Source organism: Urocampus carinirostris, chromosome 15 (genome assembly GCF_059441175.1).
Source record: "Urocampus carinirostris isolate Australia breed hairy pipefish chromosome 15, RoL_Ucar_1.0, whole genome shotgun sequence".
NCBI lineage: Eukaryota > Metazoa > Chordata > Actinopteri > Syngnathiformes > Syngnathidae > Urocampus > Urocampus carinirostris.
In genome coordinates this window covers 14,125,911-14,132,764 of record NC_142363.1, presented here as the reverse complement: position 1 = coordinate 14,132,764, position 6,854 = coordinate 14,125,911, and the positions used below count along the sequence as shown (strand labels likewise).

At 41.4% G+C, this 6,854-nt stretch overlaps 1 pseudogene; it reads left to right on the top strand.

The window, feature by feature from the left end:
• Window positions 1-2,326: 2,326 nt before the first annotated feature.
• Window positions 2,327-5,170, top strand: LOC148351636 (cytochrome P450 1B1 pseudogene; annotated as a pseudogene).
• The last annotated feature ends 1,684 nt before the right edge of the window (window positions 5,171-6,854 follow it).

Genomic DNA, 6,854 nt, shown 5'->3' with positions numbered 1-6,854 from the left:
TTGGACAGACAGACGGCATCCAGACTTGGGATCAGCATATGTTCGTGTCTATAAATGCAATCAACATTCAAAAACCGCAAGTTGTGACGTACTGAACTTTTCTATTGTTGCCTTTCTGTTTGTTTACAAAGTCTAGGAATCCGAAACATGTCTCAAATACAGTGGCAATCTGTCTATTTTACACCCAGGCTTTCGGCGGAAGTGATATTTTTGACTTAGATAAAAAAGTTTGACCATATCCTTGTCCACTTGAGATGTGACTTTAAGGTTTTCTTACTAACATATAAATGATTGCATGGACATGCCCTCCTTTGTCTCTCTGACTTCATTTCCCCCTATGTTCCATTATGGACCCCCCGCTCAGAAAATGATGGTCTACTTGTGACTCCAAGAGCCAAGAAGAAATTCAGGATCAAGAGCGTTCTCCATCCGAGCCCCGGAGATAAGATCTGCAACCTCGGTTGAAGTTTTTATATCTAGACTTAAGACACACTTCTATCCTATAGTATATCATTAGTGCCGACATCATACTTTTCTTTTCATGTCCTTTTCAGCTGCCTGGTTGGTGGTGATATGAGGGAGAAGAACGTATCGGGATGAGTCATCAGACCAGCACCTTGTCCTGAAATATGTTATCATCTGTATCAACCAGCCTGCTGAGATGGGAAGCTGCATCGTTGCTGTCCTGGACCTTTTGGACAACGTTACATATTTCTTCTCATCTCTCATCTCTTTTAAATTGATGTTTACTATGCTTTGTGTAATGTTACCCAGTGCAATATCTTTTGCAGTCTGGTCATCCTGGAAGTGGGATTGTCATTTGTGTGGTCCCTTCTCAGGGTTTTTTTATTTTCCGTCATGTTAGGGTTTTGAGTTTTTCCTTGCCCACATGTAGGTTTTAGATCAGGGGATGGTGTTATTGTGGCCTGTGCAGTCCTTTAAAATATAGTGACCAAGGGCTATACAAATAAATGTGATATGACTTGACTTTAGTGATGTCCTACTTAGTTTGGCTTGAATAAATATCCATCCAAATACCATAACTCATGGCATCACATTTTGAGAAACCCTACACAGAAGCACACGTGCACATGACTGGCAATTACACTGCCTCAATCTTGTACAACACGTGCTATTTTCTGGAGTCATTCAAGTACAGTGCTCAGACGCCAGCAATGTTGATTCTGAATGCATTGGGCTGATTTCATACTGGCTGACAACACATGCTAGCTGAATTCTGGTTGGATCAAAACTCTGATCTAAAACTACTGGATGGAAGGTTATTAAATGGATAACATATCATAAAATGTAAAAAATAGGTATGCCGATTAAAGAAAATAATTTTAAAGTCAAATCAAATTTTGTCAGAATTATGATATGATTAATATAAGCATTTGCTTCTGACTACCCCTTTTCGAACATATCATGTAATATTATCTTGTTGTTAAATTATTGTTTTTGTTCTGTTTTTATTTTAATGTTCGAATCAAGTTTTCATTCATTCATTCATTCATAATAATGTCTGGTTATATAAGGCCAACAGAGAAGGCCTTGCTGGCCCTGACGGCCCACCACTGCTCAAATTGACGAAAGCAAAGTTTGAAGGATTAAACATCATTATTTCTATCATTCTCAATGTCTCGACTATAATCTATATTTATTTTGCTCTTTTTTGAGAAATAAAAAAAGTGTGACTTTTCATGGAAACTACTACTGTCCAAACGTTTTGACAGTAGTGCTCATGTGGGGGTGACTGTGAGACCACTACTAGTTGTTCTGATCTTTTTTTATATCAATTATCTAAAATTATTTTGAAAATTGTATGAAAAAATAAACATCTTGGTGATGTTAAATGTAATCCAAATTAGAGACCTATTAAAAGAGCATTCCATTCAAAGTGCAATGTGACCCAACCACTGAATTCTCAAAACTTACACAAACCATATCGGGGGGGTTTTGTGATCACTATTCGTCTACCACTGAAACGAAAATAATACATTGAACAATCCATGTAAAAAAGGTGTAAGGACAGAGCTTCAACGGTAACCAGCTGTCCAAATAGTCAAGCAAACTTGTGTGATGTCCCCTCTAAATCTTATCCAGCCCCTGTAAAATCTTCGCTGCACTGTTCCCGCCGGTCTCCTCCCATTGCGTTTCTCTCCTCAGAGAGAACTGCACACCAGGCTGATACAGTGGGGGTCTGCAGGACTTCCACAATGGGAGGAGTATGAGATGTATTCAGAGCCCTGCCCACAGACAGCAAAATATATAAGGTGGAGGGGAGGCAATAACAGTTACTCAAACTTTAAATCGACTGAATTTAAAAACTTAAACCAAATTTACTTGCAGCAACCTTTTTTTTTCGTCTGTCCCAATGGCAGCGGACACTGAGTTTGCAATGAAGAGCAGTAGCATCATGAGAGAGTGGAGTGGGCAGGTCCAGCCAGCCCTCGTTGCATCGTTTATCTTCCTCTTTTGTCTGGAAGCTTGCCTCTGGTTCAGGAACCTGAGGCTCAAGAGAAGACTGCCGGGACCCTTCGCCTGGCCCGTGGTGGGCAATGCCATGCAGCTGGGCCAGATGCCCCACATCACTTTTGCCAAACTCGCCAAGAAATACGGCAATGTGTATCAAATACGATTAGGCTGCAGTGACATTGTGGTCCTGAATGGCGACAGGGCCATCCGCCAGGCTTTGATTCAGCACAGCCGTGAGTTTGCTGGTAGGCCAAACTTTGTCTCCTTCCAGATGATCTCAGGAGGACGGAGCCTGACTTTTACGAATTACGGCAAAGAGTGGAAGGCGCATCGAAAAATAGCCCAGTCCACCCTAAGAGCTTTCTCCTCTGCCAACAGTCAAACCAAAAAAGCCTTCGAGCAGCATGTGATGGCTGAGGCGATGGAACTGGTGCGGGGGTTTTTATGCCACAGCGCAGAACGAAAGTATTTTGACCCGTCTCACGAGTTTACGGTTGCCGCCGCCAACGTCCTCTGCGCCCTATGCTTTGGGAGGCGATACGGGCATGATGATTTGGAGTTCCGAACCATGCTGACGAGGCTGGACAAGTTCGGGGAGACGGTCGGGGCGGGCAGCCTGGTCGACGTCATGCCCTGGCTCCAATCCTTTCCCAACCCGGTCCGCAGCATTTATGAAAACTTCAAGAACCTCAACGAGGAGTTTTTCGCTTATGTGTCAGACAAAGTGGCGGAACATAGGGAGTCTTTTAACGCAGAAGTGACCCGGGACATGAGCGACGCCATCATCAACGTGATTGAGCACAGGAAAGAGAGCGGACTGAGCAAAGAGTTTGTAGAAGCCACAGTGACCGATCTGATCGGAGCGGGCCAGGACACGGTGTCTACAATCATGCAGTGGATCGTGCTGCTTTTGGTCAAATATCCCGAGGAGCAGGTTAAACTGCATGACCTCATAGACAAAGTGGTGGGTCCAGACAGACTGCCCTCAACGGAGGATAGAGCAGACCTGGCCTATCTGGACGCCTTCATCTACGAGACCATGCGCTTCACCAGCTTCGTCCCGATCACCATTCCTCACTCCACCACCTCAGACGTCACCATTGAAGGGCTCAGTATTCCCAAAGACACAGTGGTATTCATAAACCAGTGGTCCGTCAACCATGACCCTTCCAAATGGAAAGACCCACACATCTTTGACCCTTCGCGGTTTATATCCGAGAACAGGACCCTTGATAAGGACGCTATCAACAGCGTTATGATTTTTTCAATCGGCAAGAGGCGATGCATCGGCGACCAGATTGCCAAGGTCGAAGTTTTTCTATTCACCGCTGTTTTGCTGCACCAGTGTCACTTACAGAGCGACCCCACTCAGCCCGTCACTGAGGACTGCTCCTACGGGCTTTCATTGAAGCCCCTCAGGTACTGTGTTGGCGCCAAGCTCAGAGGAAAATTACTTGGTTTGGTTATCCCGGCATGAGTGGCATATGAACAATATGTCCCAAGGCAGACGGACACTTCCACAAACTTCAACCACAGATATTCCTGTAAAAGTTTCCTATTTAATATATTCAAACAAGGATTGGCAATGTAGTATCAGATTCACAGCGGGAGGAAAAATTCAGGTTTGTGCAAGAAGTCTAAAGGTTCTCAATGTTTTCTACGCAATGAATGAATAAACCTATTTTAAGGTAGACATGTTGCATGCAATTTGCAATTTGTTTAACCCACAACACAGTAGGAATCTATGCAACTAAAATATTTCCAGGTGTGCAACTACTGTACCTTTGCTACAAGTTGCAATAGTTTAGAAAAGGATGGCATGGTGCTATTTGTAACATCGGTACTTTTTTTTTTGTCAGCTCCCTAACCTCTTTGATGTTCTACAAGAATTGATTGATAGTAAAACTTTTCTACAAGTGTCTGTCAGACATTATCAACCTCACTAAACTGTCTACTAACTAACTAAGATTGACATGTAAAGTCAATGGCACTAAATTTTACATTGGTCTTTAACATCTACAGACGTCATTGGCAGTGAATGAGATAAGGAAACTTAAGAAGAAAAAATTAAGAGCTTTTCAAAAAAAACACTTTTTATATGTGAGGGCAGAAAGGCAGGTGCTTTGATATCACGTGTTCTATGTAATAAATGCTTGTGAATGTTAGTCACTTGTTGACTCACTGTTCTTCATCTTAATATCTCTACATATATCTAACCCTTGTCATATTTAAGACTTTTTTTAAAACAATAATTGTCTACTGTCGTCTACTTTGTTCAAAACATTTGAAGACATTGAATTAATCGGGATGACTAAAGGGAAAAGCAAACTTGGCAGCGAAGAGGAAGTCTTTTATCAACTTCAGAGGAAATGTGCAAACTTTTGTGTGGCCGGTGTTCCCCCGAGCGCCTCCTGCCAAACACGATCCTACCAAAACACATAGCACAGATGTGTTTTCCCCCCCATTGAGGCATTAAAATGATGATGTTTATTCACAAGGCTACATGGACGTTCCAATGCGTTCTTGCGGCCGGCAGACTTAGTACTCCATCAGCTTCTCCAACCGACTTTTCGGCGAAAGCTTCTTCTGGTAGCTTTAAATGGTGAAAAAAAATAAGCTATATTGTATCTGAAATTTATGCTGATCATATTATGATATTACATTGTTATTATCAATAAAAACGTGATATTTTGTTGTGTCTGATTATGTTTCTATGCTATTGTCACATATGGAGGCAAAATGATGTCATCATTGTCTACTTGTTAGTCAACAAAGTCTGCAAACACCATAGTTTATTTGTTTCATTTTTTGGAAGCAAAAACAACGTGATTAGAGGCTGTATACAAATCAGAGCACAATATGATGACTTTTTTAAGTCCTTCACTTTGTTACACAAGCATACAGATGCACGCATATGAGAGGCACAACTGTTTAAAATTAGGGCAGTGCAGACAGCAGGCGCTTTTGGGCTGACCACTACATTACACGGCGTCATGAGATGTAATTAGTATTGTGTTGTTAAAACTCTAAATTGAGAGATGGGAGAGGACAAACACCTGGTATGGATTGCAACCTCATCAATTTCTAGTAGAAAAAAAACTGTCAAAATTTGAAACTTTAGATTTAAATTGAGAAGAACATAAAATAATTGTCTTTTTTGGTGAATGAATTTGAAGTACTAGCAGTACCGGTGGTATCAGTCCTTGAAAACAGTTACTACTTTCATACTTGGTACTGAACATCCATACTTAAAACATCTCATGAAAACTAATTGTGCCTTTCTTATAGCAATGGAGGGTGTTTGTATGATTTTTATTGGAGCTAAGAAACTTTTGCGTAAATGGCATTAATTAATACTAAAAATAGAATGTGCAAAAGGCTTTACAACAAATGTCACCCGTTCCGTCAGGATTTCAATAAGATGTCAATATCGGAAATGTGGTCAGAAACACTGCAAAAAAACAGTCACTTTTGTCCACATGGTGCCACTATAATCAATGAAAAGTACCGTATTTTCCGCACTATAAGGCGCACCTCAAAGCCTTTATTTTTTTCAAAAACTGACCATGCGCCTTTTAATACAGTGCGCCTTATATATGGATCAATATTAAGTCGCAAGGTCTCACAACAAAGGCAAGCAGCCGCCGACTAGATTTTTCCTCGTAGGCGATGTGGTCCGCGGTGTATGCTGGGATACATATGCCGGCGTTTCATTTCCCAGCCAATGTGTCAATCATCATTTGAATCGATCACTATTGGCTAAAGTTATTCGGAGGTAAAGAGGGCAGATCCTTTTTATCATTCACAGACTCGCATAGGCTAAAGGGGCAAAACAAAGCCTGCAATTGGCCAAAAAAGATGAATGTGAATAGCAAGTTTGGTTGTCTACGGCATAGAGGAAACATGTTTTACCATTCTGTGTTTGTAAATATTTTACTCTCCTGGATTTACTACACACACGGAAATAAGAGGACCATGGTTGCACATTATTATTGAACGCAACGACTTCGGTGAGCTACTCCGGCTATATATTTTCCCAGTATCTTGTTTCAGAATGATTTAGATGTTTCTGTGATGGGTCTTTTTTTAAATTAAACTCAATTCCAAGTGTTTATTGTCATATGCACAGTAAAGTTGCGAGCGAAAAAGAAAATAGAAACTAAGGAATGGTTGGCATTTCTTGAATCCCAAGACTTTAACCTTCCGAATGATATTTGGAACGATGCATTTGACTGACATCTTACGGACACCGCATCCGCACGTGTCTACGACACGTATTTGCTCCTTTGCAAGCTTTCGGAATGTTAAAGGGGTAATAAGTTTGACTGTTTTGTCGACGTTCCCATTGTAGCGCCTTATAATCCGGTGCGCCTCATGTA